This window comes from Aythya ferina, assembly GCF_964211825.1.
Source record: "Aythya ferina genome assembly, chromosome: 1".
Classification (NCBI taxonomy): domain Eukaryota; kingdom Metazoa; phylum Chordata; class Aves; order Anseriformes; family Anatidae; genus Aythya; species Aythya ferina.
Window position 1 is genome coordinate 191,788,029 of NC_140296.1, and position 24,382 is coordinate 191,812,410.

At 42.0% G+C, this 24,382-nt stretch overlaps 1 protein-coding gene and 1 long non-coding RNA gene across 5 annotated transcripts in view; both read right to left on the reverse strand.

Annotated features, from left to right (window-relative positions):
- The window catches only part of SLC2A13 (solute carrier family 2 member 13), a 163,154-nt gene that overhangs the window by 132,833 nt on the left and 5,939 nt on the right, over positions 1 to 24,382 (reverse strand). The window lies entirely within an intron of this gene.
- On the reverse strand, positions 16,715 to 19,923 carry LOC311430035. Of its 2 annotated transcripts, XR_014688507.1 has the most exons (3): positions 19,628 to 19,923; positions 17,572 to 19,546; positions 16,715 to 17,454 (listed from the first exon to the last, which is right to left on the reverse strand). It is a non-coding gene; the product is annotated as an uncharacterized lncRNA (long non-coding RNA). The 2 variants fall into 2 exon arrangements; XR_014688508.1 differs by having other exon boundaries at positions 16,715 to 19,546.

The window sequence follows — 24,382 nt, forward strand, 5'->3', positions numbered from 1 at the left end:
ACACACACTGGCTGCTAGTGACTGCATCCCAAGTTCAAGGATTAACGCAACAATGCAAGGAATAAGTCACTAATTCACACTGTGTGTACACTGAAGTTAAATAAAATACATAAATATATTTACAGTTTTGAGATAACGAGAAGCTATGATCCCAGTAAGCATATTTAACAGAAAGTGGCTAGATAAAGGTTTTACATCAAAAGACGCAAAGAGTTCTCAGCTCTGTTATTGCTACACAGAATCGATTATTTCTGGACTTTTCTGGAGTTTAAAACTACCCCAAACACCATACTAAAAGTTCTACCACCATAAGGAGGCAAGGACTGAAGCTAAAGCACGGATGCCTTTTCTTCTGTCTTGATATTGGCAATAATTTTTGTGAATGTAGGGCTGGCTCTGAATGAGCCACTTGTGCCAAAGACAGAAATGCCCACGTGGAAGACAAACACACGCATGCATACACGAGCCGTAAGAACAGATGTCCGGTGACGTATAAAGAGCTGAGCTGAGCACAGCACACGATGGGTGCCATATCCACCAACAAATTCATGCTCATTTAAAGGAAGTTTGTATTCCTTTTTCATTAGAAGAACCAAGAGCGACATCCAACTATATATATATAACATTTTTTTGGTAAAAAAATGGAAATATGTTGGCGGCATGCACTCAGAAGCCCATTTCTCCTGAAGCCACTTGAGATACCACCTCAGTAGAGTGAACGCAACCTGACCAGCAGTGGGGACAACACTTCCCCTCGCTCATCCTCCCCGAGGCAGCCCCACCGCCTCCACCAGCACAGGCCAACGCCACCCCACAAGCTGGGGTCGCCTCACTGGGTGCACAGGTTCCTGAAGCACAGGGATGGTTTCCACCACACACAGTGGCAGAAAAGCCTCGTGGCGTAAATACTTGGCGGAGGGTTAAGCAGGCGCCCACTGCCCAGCTGGCTCACCAGACTAAGAGCACAAAACCCCCTGCAGCAACAAGGTTAGCCTGACAGAGCTGCTGGAGCCTCCCAGAGCTCGAGCGAGGAATACAAATTGTTTAATAATAAAACAGCATCAGAAGATTTTTTGTTCTGATAGGGAGATGCTTGCAGCAGCCGCTCCGTGCGATAGCCCACTTCCCGGCAGAGCTCCTGGGACACACCGGTGCCTCCTGCTGCTATTGACTCAGCAACCCACATACAACAACAAAAAAAACACATAAAATGTCAGAAGAAAAAAAAAAAAAGAAAAAAAAAAAAAAACATTAAAAATTTATTCAACCTTTTTTCAAAGTGAACCAGAAGGTACCACAGAGAAAAGCATTCAGATGGCCTCTTGCGATATAGAAGCAAATTTTCAAAGACGCCTCACCATTAGGGATGTTTCTCTTGCATCTTTCACATCAGTGTTTTCACTAATTACAATTGCAGCAATGGAGATAGCACACATATAATGGAAATGCCATTACAGGAAAGCGTAGGAGTACATCTGCTTTCTCAAAACAAAAACCATCAACCAAGGACCAGCCACAGAGACCTAGGAAAGGCTCGGCAGTAGAAGAAGCACCAAGCAGCAAGCTAAATGGGTTTCCAGTAATCACCAGGTTTGACAATTCATGGACTAGAGATGTCTGATATCTCTGGAGGGTTTCAGTTTTTTGGTTGTTTGGTTGGATTTTTTTTTTTTTGAGTCCATTTATATTTTTCTCTCCACTACTCTACTCAGAGCAATCCTCACTGAAAAGCCACAATGCCTCAAAGCTGGAAAGAAAACACTTTGCCTGCCAGTGGCTATTTAATCAGATGGGCCATAACCACCTTCCCCGCTGACTACGAGAGTGACACGGAAATGAAAGGTGATTGAATTCAGAGCAGCAGGAATGATGTGGGAGACCAAGTTCTGCCAACAAGGAGCCTGCAGGTACAGAAACAGGATTTGGTCTTGCAATATGGACTGGGGAGAGAAATATTGTTCTGCTTCCCTCTTTCAAGGGACAAGAAGAAAACCGGCCTTACATCTTTCTCTTGGAAGCTACTGGAAGTCAGTCCTGAGTATTCACCCTCCCCATGGCTTGCAAATATGGGTATCATTAAAAGCTTTAGAAAAATAACACCATTCCCAAGAAGGCTACTTCTGAAATAACCCTCCAGTGAAGCTACTTCAAGAGGTAACGATGGCAAGGTCTGTACACGGATTTTACTGGAAAGTAGCTAGAGGGACATGCACAATCAAGAAGAATAGATAACCTGTAAAAAAGCTACCTTTTACACACTCATACTTGAGGGGCATTTTAGTCCATTCAGTTCTTTCTGATGGTTGATTTTACACTGGATCTGCAGAGAAATCTTGTTCAAATTACGCCAGCCAAATCTGCTTCTGAGGCATCCCAAAAGCAGAGCCATGCCACTGAACAGAGCACCAACAGCTAGGGCCAGAGCTGGAGCACGCCATCAGCCTTGGAGCCACTGGAACCACTGCTGGAACCACTGATAGCTGTGGGCAACACTCACCATTTACTGAAAACCTAAAGCCTGTTGCTGTAACATAAGGGTCGTGCAAAGTTTAAAACACCTTTGTGAAGTGTCTTGAACAAGAGCTGAGAGCAGCAGGTTCACTGTTTCTGCTGTGATCTCGCCAGAAAGTTAATGGCTACAGGACTTAGCAGGGAAGAGGGGAGCCCGCACACACGCAGCAGGCCAGTCACAAGCTACCCAGGGAGTGCAGGTATGCAGCTGGCATTAACACAACAGTTGTAAGGATTTCTTTTCAAACCTGCAATGAACAGCACGTGATTTCTTAGAAAAACCTATGGAGTTAAGAGTAGTAGCTCAGAATCGCATAGAATTGTTTAGGTTGACAGGAAATTTTGGAGATCATCTGGTGCAGCTGGCCCAGGACCTTGCTCGTCTAGGGCAAGGTGTCCCAGCCCATGGCAGCAGGTTGGAACTAGGAGGGCTTTAAAGGTCCGTTCCAACCCAAACCATCCTAGGAGCCTATGCTTTATTACTCTTTAACCATCTTTGTGGGTGTATGATCTCCAACCAGCACGATTCTGTGATTCTGCAGCTTCCACATCAGCTTTCTCCCCGTGACACTCTTCACACCGTTGCTGCCTTGCCTTGTTCTCTGACCTTACTGCCTCTGCTGGGTTTCCCAAAACCTACAGGTTCAAAACATCGAAACTGAAAACTCAGTTCAGCAGAAAAAAAATATCTCATCTCTGAGCCTGAAACAGAGAGCAGCCAGTTTCAGGAGATGGGGGGAGGTGATTAGGAAAGCCTCCCCAGTTTGACTGGCTGCCATCCAGCCAGCACCCATACACAGAAGCAAAGTTATTTCTAAAAAAAAAAATCACCAAGAAATATATATATATAGAGAGAGAAATAATATATATATATGCTATTCTGACACAAACCAAATTAAGGAAGAATTCATACCACTTTAAAGGAAAAAAAGCAATATTTTAGACTTGATAACATTATTCACACTACAGTTTTGCTTTCAGCCACCTCAGAATGCATTCGGCAGATTTTTCTTTTTCAACTGAAGACCCGCTACAGTCTAGGAGAGCGAGTTAAATGTTAATCAACTATAAAAACATCTAAAATACATAACCAGTATTCATTATGTAGTTATTTTAATGGACAGATATTAATCAAATTTGAAAGCAAAGAACAGCTTTCCTTGCAAAGTAAATATGGCTGCAATGTAATCTTTTCTTTATCTTTCATATGAGAATGCTTTCATTTACACTTAGATGACATTTTCTAATATGCTCTCACTGTTAAAGTGCTCACACCAAATAAAAGATCCTTGCTGCAGGCAAGTATATTACTACCTAACTAATAAAGCTGATAAGTGACAAGATGTGAGGAAAAGAAAATGAAAACAATTAACTGGAAGTCTGTCAGAGAAACTATAAGCTCTACATTGTGTACCACAGCTACAGAATCTGAGAAGGGACAGCAGAAACCCCAATCTTTATCCACTGGAGTAACCAAGGCATTAGCCTCCTGACCTCGGTAAAGAATATGGTTCAGAAAAAATGTAATTGAAGGTTCTTTAAATTTAAACCACAAGATGCAGCTAATTATTGTACAGGAAATGTCAGATGACTTGATGGACTGAAATCATCATATTAAATGTATTTTCCACTTCTAAAATAGTCACTTACGACACTAATTACTAGAACTGCTACTATAATCTGCAGATTTACCACTGCAAAGCAGAGACGAGAGAGAGCACACAGCCCAATTTTAAGACAATCAATAGAAACCAGGTGTGAAAAGGCATCTTAGAATCCCATTACCATCCAGAAAGGTATTTTCAGTATGAGCACATACGCATTATAAAGAGTTCATTACGAAGTTCAGGAATGAAGTCAACAAACTTACTGACAGGAGAGTTAGAAACGATGGGATGGCTGGCTTGGGTAGATGAGGGGAGATGAGAGGAAGTGTGGGATGGATGAGTGGACCACGAGGTGGACTGAGAACTGGCTGGATGGCAGAGCTCAGGGGGCTGTGGTCAGCCGTGCAGACTAGTTGGAGGCCTGTAGCTTTTGGTGTGCCCCAGGGGTCTGTACTGGGTCCAGTCTTGTTCAACTTACTCATCAGTGATCTGGATGATGCAACAGGGCACACACTCAGCAAGGCTGCTGACACAAACCTGGGAGGAGCGGCTGACACACCTGAGGGCTCTGCTGCCGCTCAGAGGGACCTGCACAGGCTGGAGGAAAGGGCTGAGAGGAACCTCATGAAGTTCAGCAAAGGCAAATGCAGGGTCCTGCACCTAGGGAGGAATAACCCCAAGCACAGGCTGGGGGCTGACCTGCTGGAGAGCAGCTCTGCAGAGAGGGAGCTGGGAGCCCTGGTGGACAGCAGGCTGACCATGAGCCAGCAGTGTGCCCTTGTGGTCAAGAAGGTTTAACAGTATCCTGGGGTGCATTACGAAGAGTGTTGCCAGCAGGTCAAGGGAGGTGATCCTCCCCCTGGTGATCTACTCAGCCCTGGTGAGGCCTCACCTGGAGTAGTGTGTCCAGTTTGGGGCTCCCCAGTACAAGGGGGACATGGAGCTACTGGAGTGAGTCCAGACGAGGGCTACAGAGATGATTAGAGGACTGGAGCACTTGTCATATGAGGACAGTTTGAGACAGCTGGGCCTGTTTAGCTTGTAGAAGAGAAGGCTGAGAGGGACTCTGATCAATGTGTATAAGTATCTGACGGGAGGGCATCAAGACAACGGGACCAGTCTCTTTTCAGTTGTGCCCAGTGAGAGGACAAGAGGCAATGGGCACAAACTGAAGCACAGGAACTTCCAGCTAAATATAAGGGGGCATTTCTTTACTGTGAGGGTGACAGAGCACTGGAACAGGCTGCCCAGAGAGGCTGTGGAGTCTCCTCCTCTGGAGATATTCAAAACCTGCCTGGTGCCATCCTGTGCAACTTGTTCTGGGTGTCTGTCTTTGGACCAGATGATCCCCAGAGGTCCCTTCCAACCCCAACCACTCCGAGATTCTGTAAAAAGGTCGTGAAGGAGAAGCCCCAAGATAATTAGAATGATTAATTATGTATTTTAAGAAATTAGATTAATGTAGCAAAACAAAAAGAATAAAAACAAAATCCAAGCTCTTGTTCATAAAAAAAAAAAATACTACGGAGATGGAATAACTTAGGCTTTTTTTTTTTTTTTTTCAAGATCAGATAAATACATTATAAACATATCCTGTAACAACTAGGACTTCCACTACAGTTCAAATCATATCTAGCAGACAGGAGGGAAGGTGCGTCATATAAACAACAGATGAGCAACAAAAGCTGGAGACAGGATATTGAATGAGATGCACTTTTACTCCTAACGTAATAAAAAAGCTCTAAGGTACCAGGGATGTAAGTGTCTATCATTTCAACAGCATCAACAAATAACCAGCTTCAGCAGCAGCAAAAATACTGGGAAGGATTGGGAAGGATTCTTGGCAATTTTTTTGGTGTTGCTGTATTGATTACCAAAAAGGTTCATAAAACAAAGAAACAACACACCCCACAACTCATAATTGTCAGCCTTTCGTGCTTGGGGAATAAAAAAGGCTGATCATTAATATGAAGCACTAAGGAAACCCTTACAGGAATTGGTGCCTGTGTGTCATTTTGTCATTCTGTCTCTCCTTCCCACCAGCTTGTACCAATCCTTTGCACCAACACAACTGAACCCACTGGTAAACCAGCTCTGTTACCATGTGTGGGTATCCCCCTGCCCACACAGGCTTTTATACCACTAAGCTCCCTTAAATAGTTCACCACAAGATCCAAAGCCTGTACTGGCCCCATTGGCAGAACCACGCATGGTAACAGAGATTGGCCTAAACCACCTTGGGACACCACACCATCTACTTCCAAACTAAAATCAGGACGTGAATCACAAAAAAAATACAAATAGCAAAGATATTCCATCCTGTTTCAGTGCTCTCACAGTCCAGTAGTAGAGCCATTAATCTCCATTAACATCAAAGAACAGTCAGAGCTCATTACAGAAATTTCTGTTGTTAGAGGTTCCAAATAAATAAGCAGAAACAGAAATTACTGAAACATTTCATTTCAGGAGGGAATGCCTCATTCACTGGGAAGGCATGCTTCGCTGACATATAAAGGTGCACTGAGATACTTAAAAAAAACATAACTCTTATCTTGGTTAAAATATTCTCTATCACATATCTTAAGATGAACTGTCAAGAGCAAATTTTCATTAAAATGTTAAACTTTAATGCAAGTACCTTTAAATTTTTCTTCATTAAGAAGCTGCCTGTGGTGGTTTATGCTACTTGTAAGGGTTCCAAGCAGCTGTAGCAAATGGCTCCCCAGATGGAGGATTTGTGGAGGCCACTTGATAAAGAAGTGAGTTCATGGAGAAGAGAATCAGCAATGAAATATTAATAAACAGCTGAAAAGATGTTATGCTATGAGAAAGTTGGAATAGGAATTCAAGGTGGGTGAAATGTTTTGGTTTTAATTAAATAGGAAATCTGATAAACTTCTTATGTCTTGGACACTGGACATACAATTTAAATTTAATGTCTTTAAACATTACTGATTCCAGAAGTAGATCAGATTATACAGACACTTTCATCAATAATTTTCTTTCTGCAGTATTCCCACAAATTACAGTATAAGGTTGATACTTCGTTTCTGACAAGAAGGGCACTCTTGTCATTACATAATTTCAGAACATTTCTCGCATCTGAGTAGTAATATTCAAAGGGATAAGGGCAGGAAACACATTAACTTTGTGAAAGTAGCAGTGAGTTCCACAGTAATCCTATATTCTTGATTGTCAGCCACAAGAAGAACCATTTAAGTAGTTTGTGGGAAGAAGGATGTCTATCATTAACGAAGGACACGTTTTAACCACAAAGGGTATTTATTCTAAAAGACCATTAGCTTTCAAAAACACATATGTGAGCTGGAACAGTCACCAACCTTTATTCTACAGGCAGCTCTGAAGCATATTGTAAAGTCATCACCAATTATAAGAATTCACCAAAACAAAAATTAAGCCTTTCTGTAGTCTTGTAGAGTCCTTGTTACAGTTAACACTTCAGTTTTCAGTAATGACAGTCAGCCTGAGGGGATATTAGAGTGCCTCATTAAACAAGCTAATGGGAAATATTTGAGAAAGCAGCACATTTGTACACTGTTCTAGTACACTAACCACTTGCCTAGCAGATAAAGCTAAAATCTTCATTGAAACAGCTCTTATTTGAGAGCAAATATCAGGGAAAGGCTCATGTCCCCACTAATACCTAAGCTCTCCACCCACCACACGTATCTAGTAAAGGCATTAACAGCAGTTAAAAATGGTTACTGGAAGTTGTATCAAGGATGTTTGGCAGAACTCAGCTACAGCAGAGCTCTGAAATACGTCAGCTCAGTGGGACAAAACACTAGCACTGAAAGCACATTAATCTGTGAGAACACAAATCTCAGTAACCAGCAGATTTAAGCGCAGCTCCTCTAGACTGGGGGTCTAACGTCAGCAGACTTCACCAAAGTCTTTTACTTTACTTAAACACTAATTTATCCAAGCAGAATGAGCTGTTTCATCTTAGAGAAACTGTATTGTTGAACATCTAATACACAAAGTTGTTGCTGACGCTTATGTTCTTATCCAGACACTGACCCAAACCAGACTGACTATTATTATTAGTGCCAAAAACCTGTGTTGTTATATAGCGTCCAACTTGGAAGGAGTCCAATTCCCTAAAGAATCTGAAGGAAAATAAATGAAACTCTTACCTAACTGATATCGTTTCAACTGTATACAGCAACCTTATCTTAATGAGACAGAATGAATAACTCTTTCTGCTGTCCACTTGAAGACTCATCATTGTCATGGATATCAGTAGGGATCAGGAACATAGAATCATTATTCAGAAAGAAAAAAAAAATAAGATAAAAAGATAAAATAATAAGTGTGCCACTAGAAATAACCACAACTGTCATATTGTAAATGCAAAACCAATTGAGATACCATTAATCTTTGTGAATTGCATCACATGCATAAACTCTCCTTTGATCAAAAGCTACAGATGCAAACCCAAATCTTTGGAAAAAAGAAAAAGAGAGAGGAAAAAAAAAAAAAAAGAGAGAGAGAGATGCCGAGTACAACTCTTGTGTAACAAAAGTGCTAAGATCTTTCTCTAACATCTCCAGGGCGGTATCTGGCAAGAATAGTATAAAGAAACCACCTATCATAGCAGACACACGACTATCTAACAAACCCAGTAATCATGAAGGAACTATTCATCACAGGAACTATTCAAATGGTTACAAAATGGGGAAAAAATGAGCCAAGACACTTCAGGCAAGATTGAAAAAAGCCTACCATTTACAGGCTAGAGCACGAAAGTTTATGAAAATAAAACCTAGTTTGTTCAGTTTGTTACTTAGCTTACTAAAATAAAAATTAAACCTGAAATCAGACATAAAAATTTGCAGGAATCTTTAGTGGCTTTTATAACTCACATAGAGTAAATATTATCCACAGCCAGAGAACTGCAAGCATTCAGTTCTATCAACTACCATCTGCATGCTGAAGGCAATACAAGACATGCCACAATCAGTGGACAGCTAGAGAATACGTAGGAGAGCTAGAGGGGGAAAATACAATTTTCACAATAGGAGGAAGGGAATTTTTCACAAAAGCAAATAGAAGTGAGAAAGTTTTTAAGGTCAGATGAAAATTAATATTTAAAAGCATTGGAACCACTTCAATTACAGGGTTCCCATTCAACCTCAGCCTCAACGTTAGTACTATAGAACAGTTCCTTTGGGGCATAAATTTAAACATATATATTTTATCCAAAGTCACTTTAAGATTATTCAATGTTACATTAGTCCAAAAAGATGTAAAGAGAAAATTTAGTGTGAGTGTCAAAGTCAGGAGAGACTAGGATTTAATTAAATGCAGACAAAATACAGGCCTGCGTGCACCTCATGAAGTTCAACAAGGCCAAGTGCAAGGCCCTGCAGCTGGGCCAGGGCAATCCCCAGCACAAACACAGGCTGGGCAAAGATGGATTGAGAGCAGCCCTGAGGAGAAGGCCCTGGGGGTGTTGGTGGATGAGAAGCTCAACATGAGTAGGCAACGTGTGCTTGCAGCCCAGAAAGCCAACCATGTGCTGGGCTGCATCAACAGCAGCACTGCCAGCAAGGCAAGGGAGGGGATTGTCCCCTCTGCTCTGCTCTCATAAGACCCCACCTGGAGCCCTGTGTTCAGCTCTGAGATCCCCAGCACAAGAAGGACATGGATCTGTTGGATTGAGTCCAGAGGAGGGCAATGAGGATGATCAGAGGGCTGGAGCACCTCTCCTGTGAAGAGAGGGCTGAGGGAGTTGGGGTTGTTCAGCCTGGAGAAGAGAAGGCTCCAGGGAGACCTTACAGCAGCCTGCCAGTGCCTAAAGGGGGCCTACAGGAAAGCTGGGGAGGGACTCTTTGTCAGGGGGTGTAGTGATAGGACAAGGGAGAATGGCTTTAAACTAAAAGAGGGGAGATTTAGATTAGATATAAGGAAGAAATTCTTCACTCAGAGGGTGGCGAGGCCCTGGCACAGGCTGCCCAGAGAAGCTGTGGATGCCCCATCCCTGGAGGTGTTCAAGGCCAGGCTGGATGGGGCTTTGGGCAACCTGGGCTGGTGGGAGGTGTCCCTGCCCATGGCAGGGGGTGGCACTGGGTGGGCTTTAAGGCCCCTTCCAGTCTAAGCTATTCCATGATTCTGTGATATGTCTTTTTTTGGGTCACTTACAGAGCTATCAATATGTATTTAATAATTTGAAGTTTTCAACATTGAAATGGATTTTCTCTTTTTTTTCTACAATGAACCAGGCAGGAATAGATGTGTTATTTCTGGAACAGCATTTCTACGAAACCCAAAGGGGAAGAAAAGCTCTTTCAAAAAATATACATATATGCACATAGGCAGGGAAGAGAGTATCACTGATTTTCAATACTGGATTTGCTATGGCTCTCTACACCTGACAGGTACCAAAAATTGTGATGAAGTATGTTTCAGAACCATTAAAAGAAAACAAGACTATTAGCCCTAAAAAGCTATTAAAAAAACAAACAAACTACTAAAAGCACTGAGGTAGACAGACTCTGTGAACTTAAGCTGTGGAAAATACTTCATTGTGAAACAGTGAAGCAGCATATATTTACTTACAACTCAGTGAAACTTTTATTTTTTAGCCATAGTACTGAGCTTTTCACGTCAGGAAAATAAGAGCATTTTATTTTTCTTCCACTTAAAAACCAGAAATACAGCATAGTTTTCCTTATGATGGCTTGTATAAACACATAAGACAGACTTTATTTCATTGTTTTGAAAGCGAAGCTTTAAGTTTTAATAAATAGCAATTGGTATCAGCAGTGCTTTGCTATAGACTTCTGTTAGCATGTGCAGAGCTTGCATAGTACAGCTGCTCACTTATATCTGGGAAAAACAGGCAGGTGAGCATGGCCAAGGCACAGGGAGAGATAAGGGGCTGCTTCCTCAGCCGGCTGCTCCTCCCCTTCCAGCAAGGCAGGGGATCAGGATGTGGATCTGCACCCGAGCAGCTCCTTTCCCACTCTGGCCTTGTCATCTGGTGGCTGACGTGGCCTTGTGCTAAGGCACGGGATCAGCACAAGCAGGAACAGAGCAGACGTCCAGCTGGTTCTGCTGACTCAGCCCAGCAAACAGCAACTTTCAGCCAGGAAGCATTGCCTTAGAGTGACCCTGAAAGACTTGGCAGAACCCATCTGCATAACCATTCATTTATGCTAGAAAGCCAGCATTAAAACAGTGCAATCCTTACATGTTTGTTTAAAAAAAAAAAAAAAAAAAAAAAAAAAAACACACAAGAAGAAAACCTACATACACACAACCCCACGACAACGGCAGTTGAACATTTCAAGGCTTAGGGAAGATTTTCTGTGCAGATAAATTTTATTTTTAGAGGACAAGGTTAGGATTTGGAAGTTACACAGTAAATGAATACCCCTTTTACCCATTTCCAACTTTGCACTTCTGTTTATAAGCCACTTTTACTGTCCTAGTAAAGTGATGCTTTATCCAACTTATGGAAGTACCCAGCTTTACCCAACTCTAAGGGAAGTGATATTTAAAACAAACGAGGCAAGCGTCAGAAGCTGAACTTGAGAAGCATGCCTTTAACTTAAACTGGAAGCCCTACATCTTCAACTAAGAAATAACTTGGTTTTAACTCTGTCTGTTTCTACAAGAGCAATTATTAAAACAATTGAGCCGGTTAACTTTTCTGTTCACTGCTTTAGGTTTCACTCAGTTAACTGAAAATCCAGCAATGGACTCCAAACACGTAGCTTAAGATGAAGAAAAGAATGTGGTTTCTTAGTAACCACTTGTCATTAATTTCAAAAACAAATCTAGAAAGAGTAATTTCATTGCAAACTTAGTATTTTAGAGAAAAATTATGGAGTAACATTGAATGTGTTCACACACTATTCTGGAAAGCCAGAATATTTATAAAAATACTCTGTCTAGTTTACATTCCCAGTAATTCTTTGTCTACAACACGTAAATACATCACAACTATCAATGAAGAAAACCATATTTTAACACAAATTACTGTATTTAGTTACCCAGTTATGCAAGACACAGGATCATTTCTAGGAAGACAGGTATCAGTTACAGGGCTTTATAGCTATTACTCTGAAGAGAAAAAAAAAGAAAAAAGAAAAAAAGCCTTTCTAGCCTTTAACAACCTAAAACACAATTTTCAAAAATAAGTTTCAATTATATCATTATAATGCAAGTATAATGCATTTGTGAATGTAAGCATAAGTATCATTGTCATGAAAATACGTCACAGTGAATGTTTTTTCTTTCTGTGGTAGATATTTCATTCACAGTGTTGTGTCTATGTGCTACATTTAAAACAAGTGATCCATGTAGAAATAATAAAACACATTTTTGACCGTACAGAAAAAAAAAAAAAAAATGGTGTCTTCATTTGCAACACTGAACATTGGTGTGGGGGGATAGAAATCAATGTAAAACTTCTTCCTCAAGATAACTACAGGTTTTGCATGCTAGGGAGAACAAGGGTGTTCCCAGTATACACAGGTTAAGTCAACACCGTGAGTTTATAGTCCAGGCACTGCACATTTCCTTGCTTTATGAGAAGTGGCCTGTCAAATACCTAGCTGCCAGGCAAGTCCTCCCCAGGGTCTGGAGCTTCCCATTTCAATTACAGTTGCCTGGTGCCCGTGAAATGTGACTGTAACAGGAGATGGACCTGACAAGATGGAGAACCCCAGGTGAGGATCTCCCACGTAACGTGGTTAAGTCCCAGAAAGGATTTTGGCCGCTACAAGGACCTTGCACTGAAGTGTCCTCATTAGATGGAAATTTCTTCAAACCAGTGCTGAACTTCCTCAGGCCCCGCAGGCTTACTCCTAGAAGTGGCTTGTGATGGTCTAGACCAGCAGTCACAACTGCAGGGCGAGGTGATGATTCACTCAAGCTGTCAAGGAATACAAGGGTACTTCAGCCTGTTTTGGTGTGCATTTACTTCCCTTGGTTGCTTGTGCTGGCAAAAGAGAGATGTTACATGTGAAAAATGAGGCTGCTGTATCCACAGAAGATGACAAACAAGAGCTGTCAAGCGCTGAAGGGAAAAAAGGAACAGATCAACTACTCCATTATCAACATCTAAAGGGCAAAAGCTGAGGAGTCTCAAAATTAATCAGGAGCAGGCGGGAAGAAATTACTGCCAAATTTTCTCAGGGCAGTGGACTGCCAAAGAGCTTCCTAAAAACAAGCCTCCAGGCCTTGAGGGAGAGACTGGTGGTAGACAGAAAATCCCAGGAAAGCCTGGGAGATGTTACCTTCACGGCTTTCAGCTTCTGACAACTTGCAGTCTCTTAGACACATCCTGATGGACAGACATCTTCCAAGCAGCAGATGTAATCCTGCTAACAGGATTGCTTTATTTAAAATTGAACCTTGCAGAGCTTGTTAATAATAGTGCTCAGAGGACAAGGATGCAAAACACCAGCTCACAGCATGAGGAGCACAGGTCCTGGGCCACCCCCACAGAGAGGCTCTTCCCTTCCCCGTGTTTGTGCTCAGGGCACATTAGTGGTGGAGAATTAAGACAGGGCTGGAAGCCAGCCTGCAGTCAAAGGTGAGCAGGCATCCTAATGACCTCAGTAAGTTTTGTTAATTGTTACAAGACCCTGGAAACTCCAGGCTCCCTAACGATGAAAAGGAAGTAAAGATGGGTATCCAAAATGCCCTCTGCAACACTGAGCACTGTACCGATTCTCTCATCTGGCAGTCTCCTCCTTACTGGATGTGGGCAGCAGGGAAGGGAAAAGAAGCAGCTTTAAGAATTAAGAGTTGTCATTCAACATGGCGTATCTGACAGAATCTCATTCCTGTTAACACAGATGCAGTAAATATCCTTGTTAAGACAAAATCCACTCTTCCTGTGAATTGTCCTGCTCCAGTTGTAATACATCACTGTAAGTCGTAAGATGACTAAACAGACAACGAAACGTGCTCCTCTTTAAGTGTGCCAACTTTCAGCCTTAAGTGCCTCATCTTTTTTGTACTCTGAATCACAGCTGCTACAGTCTTCTGTTAATTTTATGAACCTCCTTTGTGCCTGCTTCTGCTGATACACAGATTGTCCTGAAAACTGAAAGCTTTACAGGTAAAAATAAAGCCACTTTCTCTTTTGCAGGGGGAAGACATTCTAATGTCAGGTTCAAGTCTTAAATGAAAACACTCCTGCCACAAACCACCACCAAGAAAAACGACTGAGGCCAGGATCTCTCTGAAATACAAACTTCACAAGCTCTGCACTTGCATCATTACTCTGCCTTTGCAGAGAAAAGTTATGAAGAAATTTTCGTATTTGAGGACAACTGACAGTCCTAACACTAGAGCGGAGAGGGAGCTCTGAGTCCTTGCCGAGCTCTTTGTGAGGTAACTCTATGAAGTACTGATTGTGTCTCATCTTCTTTTTCCCTATAACCTAGTCATATTTCACCTGATCTTTTAATTAAAGTTTTCATAAAGCAAGATCTAACTGGAACATCAATTATAGCAAAATCTAGCTACAGATAATTGAATTTTCATTCAAATGTGGAAAAATTGCTTTACATTTTTTCAAACATCTCTGTTTTGTTTTTTTTCCCCCAAATCAAAACGGTACAGATTGCTAACAATACTGCAAAAAGGGCAACATCAGGAGGCAGAATTAATTATCTACTGGAGAAGAACTCATTAAACTGAGCACGAAGAGTAACTGTGAGTAGGAAAGAAACCAGTCATGAGAGCTTCTAATAAAGCACCAAGAACTGGCAACAAAGGACCAAACAGCTCACGGGTGACTGGATTTCTGAATTCCTTATTACCCTCTCCTACCTTCCCAGTTAATACCATTTATATTTGTACACAGTAAGAAACTAATAAAATACCAGAGTCTTTTCCCTATAAAAACAGTTTTATAATCCACTGCAAAGCTGCTGCTGACAGGTTTATATGTAGATAAGGCCTGAAGGAAGTCTCTGGTCTAGCAGCATGCTGCTACTCTTGGACTGAAGATGACTCCTTTAATAGCAGAACCCCAGTCCTTAATGCCTGTGACCTCCTGCAGTACTGTGACAAGAAAAACTTCCCAGGATCTGTTTCCAATGCAGAGCAGCTGCTTTCAGCACTGCAGATGCCTACTGTTCGTTACCTTCAGGTGCAGCGTGACCCACCTTTCCAACACGGTCAAGTTCACATCCATGTTCATCCGCTCGCTCTGAGATTATGTTGCTCTCCTTTCTTAGCTTAAAGGACTTTTTAATTGCTAAGACGTACAGACCCTTCACGTACTGTTTCAGCACATCACAGCAGAAAAACTCAAGCTTAGCTGGAAAGTACCACAAGCATTCAGTAACAAAGTCCTTTAATGAATCTTGTGCTGACTGCTTGTAAGGAATAGAAAAGGCTCATGGGAGTAATTGAAGAATTACAGCAGTTAATGATACAGCATGTCAGGTTAAATTCTGGAAATTACAATCTACGTAACTCCACTGAGATGCATCTTAAAAACATTTTTATAGACCTGAGTTGATTTAAGGTATCTTTTCTGAGCAATGACAAGTATCTGACAATTTGTATATGTATCAATGAACACATGCTTTGTGTTTCCAGTTAAACAGAACAGCACACAGTTACAGAGCCAAGTGGGAATTATATAACAACCAGTAATTGTAAGATTTGCAATAAATAATTTAAAAGCATTTCAGTAAGAGCTAGAGCATCAGGCATCACCAGGCACAGCACTGACTACTGCCACTGGGGGTACTGCCTGCCAAACACATGGGACGGAGAGGAAGCCAGAGAGAAGAGGTCTGACTGTAGGAGAAGTCTGAGAAATGGAAAATCTACAAAGTGCATTCACATAAATCATAATGTTGAACAGATCACCACTGATGGAATTACAGATTTCTTTTTATTATTTTTAGTTTTTAAATAAGGTGTTGTTCACCTGCAGTTCCCAGAATGCCTTCCAAAAATGCAAGCAAACATCAATCAGCCCCACCTTACAGAATGGCACCTGAAGGCACAAAGTGCCACTATTACTTTGAAGTCAGGTCACCAGGCAGCAACAGATCCAGGAGTTACAGACCAATCTCATGTTCACTTCACAAATACCAGTACATCTGACATTTGGGGTCTCGCAAAGCGCAAGTGAGGCCTTTCAGCAGTATAACAGGCATTTTCTTATTGCAAGCCTTAAGTTCACCAGCTTACTAAGTGCCAAATTAAAACAGCTATGTGTATTTATTTAACCTAACACAAGGCTTGTTGTAATTCAACCTCAAGACCATAAAACTGTATGACACTGCACAACATCTTGCCATAACATGAAATATTGCAAAGATGAGTTCAAGGGCATATCTCTCTTGTCCTTTGCATCAGCATGAAATATGTTTCTTTTTCAGGATTTATTGCTGCTACAGCATGCAGCATCACTGGGTGGGTTCCAGCTCTTAAGACAGGCAACCCAAGCTGGCATTTGCACTGGCAAAATTTTTTATGACTTAGAAAACTTAGATGGCTATAGATCCCATAACAGGACAAATTTCCAGAGCACAGAACACACAAAGCAGTTGTGAAAATGAAATGCAGCGGACCAAACACATTTCAGTCTATTATTGCTTCAGGGTTGTATGTATTTTTGTGACAATGCAAATTGAAATCCAATCCAGAGCAATGGTGTAAAGGAGACACAGCAGACCGAACACTTCCCGGTCCATTACTGCTTTAGGGAGACATGTATTTTAGTGCTGATAACACATAACAAATACAAATCTAAACCAAAACGAGAAATATATTGCTTCTGAATGATTCAGCTACACTGGGAACATATTTACACAAGACTGAGAAGTAAGCACACAGGCTTTTTTTTCATGTTTTACTGCAACTTACTGAATCATTTAGTTTAAGCAAGAAACAGCATTTCCGCAAGCAAAATGTCATAGAAGACAAATGTAAGCATTTCCAAAGAAATATTACACACTTCATCTTCAAATACCAACTTAAAAGTCTTAGAAACTTCCCTAACAATTCTTTCTGAAGTTGTATTTTTCAGCTGTAGCTCAGTGTGACATCCGTATCTACCTTACTTTCCTAAGAACCTGCGATTACCTGATGAGCAGATTCACATCTCCTGTAAAGTACTGTACTAATTAGTAGTTTATCAAGATTGTGAGACAAAGTAATTAATGTGGCAGTAATGACAGTGGAATCACGCCGGCTGAGGGCTGGTGAAGGAGTGCTGAATTAGGCCTCTTGAAGTTCTCTCTTACTCACTGCCACGGCTCTGATGAAAACCAGTTACTCTCTGTAGGTGTTAGACCTCCACGTTATCTAAGCCAAAAAACATACATCCCTACGTGATAAAAATTTAACAAAGGGGAAAGAATTAGGCCAAGAAACATATGCTACCACTACAGAAAAATCTGAAGAAGCAAACAACTGCTCCATACCCCAAAGCAGCTCTTCATACCTTCTGTCCTCCAGAGCCCAGCTGTGGAATACATCCCCGAAGCAATCACTCTGACCACCTGCACAAGTGGTTTATGTTATCCTTTTGCATAGCCTCCTTCCATTACACTTTTTTCCTACCACAGAAACACAACCAATTCCTAATTAGAATATCCCCCAATGTCATTGCATACCATGCCTTGATCCTTCCTGTGCATGCTGGCACAGAGGCTTCTCTGGATGTCTGGATTCTGGCCTCCCAACATGACTGCCTAGGACACCTGGACCACAGATCCCTTCTCACCAACGTAGGCCAGGAAATACAGAGTTGGCAGATGGGTTACTGACGTACAATTATTGCTGCTTCAACACTCACACTTCCAGTTCTCCCTTCTACAGGCCAACATAGCAGGCACGGTTCCCTTTTATCCCCGTCCAAATGAAGTTCCCTCATTGGCAAAACTTGGCGATAAAGAAGCTTTGGCAACAAGACAGAGATAAATGGAAAAGCTGAGTATTTTTACTGTGTAGTGGTCCATAAGAAGTCCTCATCACACCTAGCATGTAGTTTCACTACACGGTATCCTGGAAAGAGGAAGAAAAGGAGAATCCACACAAAAGACAGCAGGCTAACAAGCAGGGCATGCTTGCCCTCAGCCAGCCAGCCCACAGCCATGAGTACTTACACCTCAGCAAAGCATCCAATGAAAACAGTCACACACACAAATCCACACTCATGGACAAAAGATGTCCATGTTCATAGACAAAAGATGTAAGGCAGCATATGACCGTGAGCATCTGGCTGACTACTAAACTAGCCCAAAACAGGTTAAGATTCTAGGTAAGGAAAAACAGAAAACACACAAGGTGCCTAAGAAGTTTCACTACTATAGGGCAAATTGCTCAGAATTAACTTCTGAATACACTAAACATAAGTATTCTAAACAGGTGGCTCAGATCTTGCTAAAGATACGATTGATATTACCGAGGAGAAAGCCCTGCTGGTCTTAAGTTACCAAGTAAAATCTTTTCTGCACTGCTGTGTGTGTTAGCTCAGAGCACCATTTCCTTCTGAGCAAGGGAGCACTCCACATCTAAGAGGATAATGATTAATCACCCAGATAGCACTTGGGTGTCAGGCAAAGCAATTAACTTTGAGTCAGGGAGAGGCCCTGCAGAGTGATACAACAGGCAGCTTTTGGCTCCAGGGAATACGGATTCAGAAATAGGTGGGGACAGGCAGAATCAAAGCCAAAGCACGAGCTGCATCTTTCCTTATTTTACAAGTCACCACCAGCAGACACAAATGAAAGCAAAAACAACAACAGAGCTTGACCTAAAAATTATACATTAAAACCAAAGCCTTTGCAGAAGGAGAAGCACACAAGCTGTTGATCATGTTAACATTTTGTTTGTCCTCCCCTACTAAAACGGCAGGCTTGGAGCAGGAGAGGAGGGAAGCACTGAACCTTCAGGACATTAGGACACGCAGAGGTAATTACAAAGAGTGTACAGGTGTAGGCAGCCCTCCCCTGAAGCCAGAATTTTAGGATAAATAGCACCTTTCTAGCCAAGCTTTCAGATAATTTAGTAAGCACGTTCCCGTTTACTAGAAGAGAGAAACCAAAGAGAAGTCGGTGTTATTTGTGTGATGCTCTACACTATGTGAGAGCTCCTGTGCTGATTTCTGCTACACACACCAATAATTTTTCCCAGGAACGTTCCAGTTAATCATTACAATAGAAAGAATCTACTTTCTGTGCCCAATTCCTCCTCCTACTCAAGAACAATACACAGCACAAAACCAGACCCTGGTATTTGGCTCTAAATGTTACCACAGTGACCAAATCCCTGGGCTAAAAACATCCTGAATGTCTATGCGCAACATTTTGCCTTTTCCACCCCTTTCTTCAAGATCCTGAAGCTGTTGTCCAGATGTCTCTGACTTTCCATCCGAGCTGATCCAATGTGAACTGGACTGGTGAGGTCAGCAGCACCTATGATTAATGCAGCAGCAGGGAGCCTGTGAGGCAAAACTCTCAGCTGGTGAGCTCAGTAGTGAATAAAACTGGACTTACCTTTTCCCCTCAGGCAGATTCCCCATTCCTGCGCTGACATAGCTACTACTGACCTCAACAGTCCAGTAATCAAGGACCTGTAAACAAATAAAAAAGGTCACTTTTATGTAAATATTTGCTGAAGCGCGTGCTTGAAGTACAAGGGTTTGGTGTCTGCCTGTACGTCCTCCATGCTCCTGGTGGCCTCGTTTATCTCCTGCCACACCGCCCTGCCTGGATGTCAGGCTGCCAGGATCCATCACAGCCACCCTAAAAAAATTCACCAACCAAATCAAGGGAGCAAGTATTTAGTGGCAACTTCCCTTGTCTTTTTTTTCTCCTTAGCTTCACAGATTAAACAAAACTTCCTAAATATACAGCTATAAACAGAAAATTAAGGTAGAAATAACAATCAGGTAGTTATTCCTAACTGGCTTAAGATTTATGAATGTAGCACATTGATCTGAAACTTCATTATACAAAAAAAAAAAAAAAAAAAAAAAAAAAAAAAAAAAAAAAGTTAACAAAGTGTTTCTCTCCTTGTTTCTCTCCTCCTATTCTTATACGTTCCACAAGTAGGTAGACTCCACACTGGCACTGCCTCTGACTCGAAGCATCTAACTTCAGGATCCTGAATCCTCCTCGTGGGTCTCTCTTCACCGTCTATCCAAGACCATAGGCTCCCCATTTTCAGTGCTCCCTACTGCAATTCAGATAGATGCTCAGACAGACAGCAAAAACCTTTCAGCACATCACACAAGCTCCACGCTTCAGTTTTATTTCTGGATTTCCAAAGCTGCTCCAGCTTCACTACCACAGCCCTCACTAACATGTTTAGTTTTCTACCAGTTCTCCTTTTGTATCTATATATATAAAAAAAGCTCATCAGGAGTAAGTCATTTATTAAACATATTAGCTTTTCCCTCCAAACATTTCTAAGCACCTATGAGGAAACATTATAGGCAGCTCGGAGCAGGGCACAAACCAGGATGACTACCATCGTTTTCAAGTACTACCAATACCTAGTAAATTTTTCTGTTTGATTACAATCAATGCAACCTGTAGCTTCAGAATCGTGGCACTAACCTGATAGCAATGCATCAGCCACTGTAACAGTCATTAAATGACACTTCGTTAGGGTCACCTACAGGTTTTCATGACTTTATCAACATGAAGAGAAGAAAACGGTGAGACAGAAACTATAGAGATAAACCAGCAGGTTGAAAGCAAAAAAAATCCTACACACCCCTACTCATTAATGGTGCAGTCGGTCCAAGACAGGCTTAAATTTCAAGCTGTTGACATCTTCAGTTATGTATAAGTTCAAAGGTCATACCTGGTAAACCGAGAGCAGGAGTGCTACAACTATGAAAATATACCTAGAAAACTATCAGAAGTTACTAAGCAGGATAAAAAATAAAATTAAAAAGTGGTAATAGTATGGAAGGATATCCGGCTTCTCCATGTTCATTTAGAAGAACAGCATGGAGGAAGTTGTTCCCTTAGGATTTCTCAGGGCACTCCAGACAGCCCTGGTGGGGCTAGTTTTCAATATATATATATATATATATATTCTTTTATTTTATTTTTGTCTTCTTGGCTGAAAATCCTGGCCAAGAAATTTGAGAACTAGACCTGTTATGAATAATGAAAGATACATGGATAGAAAACTAATATGAGAAAGATCTGCAAGTAGATTTTTCAAGGAATTGTAGGGTCTTGTTGTCATTCTCGTACAGATTGAGTATTTGCAGAATGGAGAATTTCTCAAGAGCAATCAGAAATTAAAGTCCTTTTTCTATTGACACGTGCCAGTGATCTCTTCGGATGAGTTTCTCTCATGGCTGCACTTGCTGGAACATGTTCCCAATTTACTGCAAGACTGCAAGCCAGATTGTACGGGCAATACGAGGTGTGTGATACCAGGCATGCTCTCAGTCCTTTTCAGTTTGAAACTCATTGGACTGGGCTTCCAAATCAGGACAAGACAGCAGAAGATTCATGGCCACACACGAAGACGTTCCTAAAACTCAACCTTCCTTTTCCAAAGCGATTACGTCCATGGGCTCACTACAACCACAGCTGCTGGCTTTGCCTTCCTGAAAGCTCACAGCAGAAGCTACAGTGGAGAAAATCATGCACATGATGCCCCAAGCCAAATGAGATTTTGGAAACAGAAGGGCTGTAACTCCATGTTTCTGCCCAAGACAGAAAAGGTTAGCCTGCAGAAAATTCCCACTTCTGAAAAAGATTGGAAACTGTTGCCTTATGGCTGCCACTGAGAGCGTAGATTTCGCAGAATATTTAAGTTTGTCTAGACTATGAAAATATGGGCTACTGCCAGGTGAATCTCATTTTGGGCACAAATTTTGTTCTGCACAGCAGGTCTGCCACCGTTTCTGACTTCTGTGTGCGTGTGCCTAGATCAACCATCACTTTCATACTTACCTAGCTGCAGGTGCTCAGCTGGCTGCTTGTTACATCAGAGAGCCCCTCAGCGCTCCTGCTTGGCAGGAGCCCCGTGGAAGTTCAGGGCTTCTCAAACATATGAAAAGAGACCAAAAAGGCCCAGACCTGAGGCCTGAAAGTGCCTCCTGGGGAAGCCCTGCTTCTTCCTTCAGGCTGCTGGGTCTTGCAGAGGACCTTTCAGTCCCCATGCTGCAGACCTCAGGGACCAGCGGGGCTGGGGAGCCTGCCCGAAATGCCTCAGGACTCAGGAGCGCGAGCACTCACTGATGTGAAATGCTCGCTAGTGAACAACGAGCTCTGAGGCTGCTGCCAGGTGCTGCTGGAAAACATCAGCTCTAATGAGGGCCAAAAAGCCTTTCGGATCAGCCACAGAGGGAAAACCTGCTCCAGAGAGGTACTCCCTGGACTCAGCAGACAAATTACACAGAGAAATCAAGAGCAGGGGGAGAAGAGTTCAACCAGGAGAGCTGGGGTGACTGCTCCTGGATATAAGCAGCTGGAAAACCCACCTCTGGGGAGGATGGAGAGGGTGCTTGAGGGATCACTAAAGGACAAGGCTGTATCAATAAATACTCTTTTTTTTTTTCTTTTTCAATCCTCACAACTGCTTCAGTGTCAGAGCCTCCTAACCCAACAGCCACACAAAAAGAAGAAAACTTTGCTCCTAAGAAAATTGGCATGGGAGCGATCCCTGGGCACGGGTGGCAAGGAGATGCTGCTTGAAGGGGAGGACACCAGGAGTGAAAAGCAAGACTATATAACCCCGCTGCAGAAGACAAAGGCTTTTAACATCCTTGCTATTTAAATGAAAGCCAGCTAAATAAGAGCCTAAAAAGAGGAGGGAACACATTTACTAAGGGCACAGCTCAAAGCTGATCATGGCCCACGTGCAGCCAAGCCAGGGGCTGAGGGAACAGCACACACGTTTCACTGATGTAAGCGGACGTGACTTGCAAAGGAAGAAGGCACCAAGTCCCTGAGCTGAGAAACCCAACTTCAGTGACTGGGTATACAACTACTCAGAGCGAGAAACCACATGTGAAAAACTCTCCTTCAGAAGAGGCACGCACTTTGACTGAATTCTTAATAGAAACACTTACCTAAAGCCTCCCACAAAACACAGGAAGGTCAGGAATGGAGAGAAAAGAAAGGTGGGTTTTTAAAATCTTGATTTCTTCTCCAAATATCATAAGCAAAATGCATTTTACACTCAAGTTACAATGTAAGACCTACAGAAGGACAGGTTAGCTACAGTTGTGAAATGATTGTAACCCTCATCCGGAGCTGTGTTGCCCGAGATCTCCACAACACATTCACTACTGCTTGCCTTGCTCTTTGTCCACAGGCATAACCATCACGTAAAGAAACTGAAAGGAAAACTCTCCTGCATTTCAGTGGTCAATGGTTTTAGGCCTTCAGCAGCGAGTGTCCCACAGGATCCGGCCTCTTCAGGAGCTTCACATCAACTGTACAGTAGTTGATAAAAACTCAGCTCTTCACCACATACGACAAAACTGTTCATGAGGCCCGTTACATTTCCACGGTACCACAGTCACAGTGGTCTGGTTTGAGTTCAGCCATTTTAGGTAGAAATAATTGATTTTCAGGGCTTCCTGAAACACAAAAGCTCACCGTACTTTGATGGAACAATCCCTAAGATTTCTAAAATGCCCCATTTTAAAAGAAACTAACATACCTAGAAATCCAACATATTCTATAAATATATTAAGAAAAAAAAAAAAAAGGAAAAAAAAAAACAACATTTAAGAACATACAAATACTGATAATTAAATAAGAAAAAAAATCATTAAGAAAACTGTTTCAGCACCCACTTTCAGTATTTCTATTTTTTTTTCCCATCACTTCTCAGGATGCAACTGAGTAAGTACATACTAGTATGCTCAGAATAAAAATGAAGTGCATATTCTAAGGGCTCATAGCAGAAGTCAGCGGCTAGCATTTGAAATCTGCTACTTGGGCTGTCCTCAGATACCCTCCGTTATACCTCTTGCAATGGGGCTGGGTACAGGCTTCAGCCAAACAAGTTACTTAAAGCCAAGAGCTGCAGCCAAATGATTTAACACCATCACACTTGGTAAGTGGATGGCACCATCCTCTTCTTCCTGCAGCAAGCAAGGCATTTTGGAAATACGGTCACCTGTGGGTATCCGTGTGGGTTTTTCAAGACACGTAAGGAAATACTTGTGTTTAACCCCGTAAGTTTCCTTCAAGCTGCCTTTCTTACGAAGAGTAAGAGTACCACAGAAGTTGCAATTTATGCAACGTATGAACTGGATGTGTTGTTTC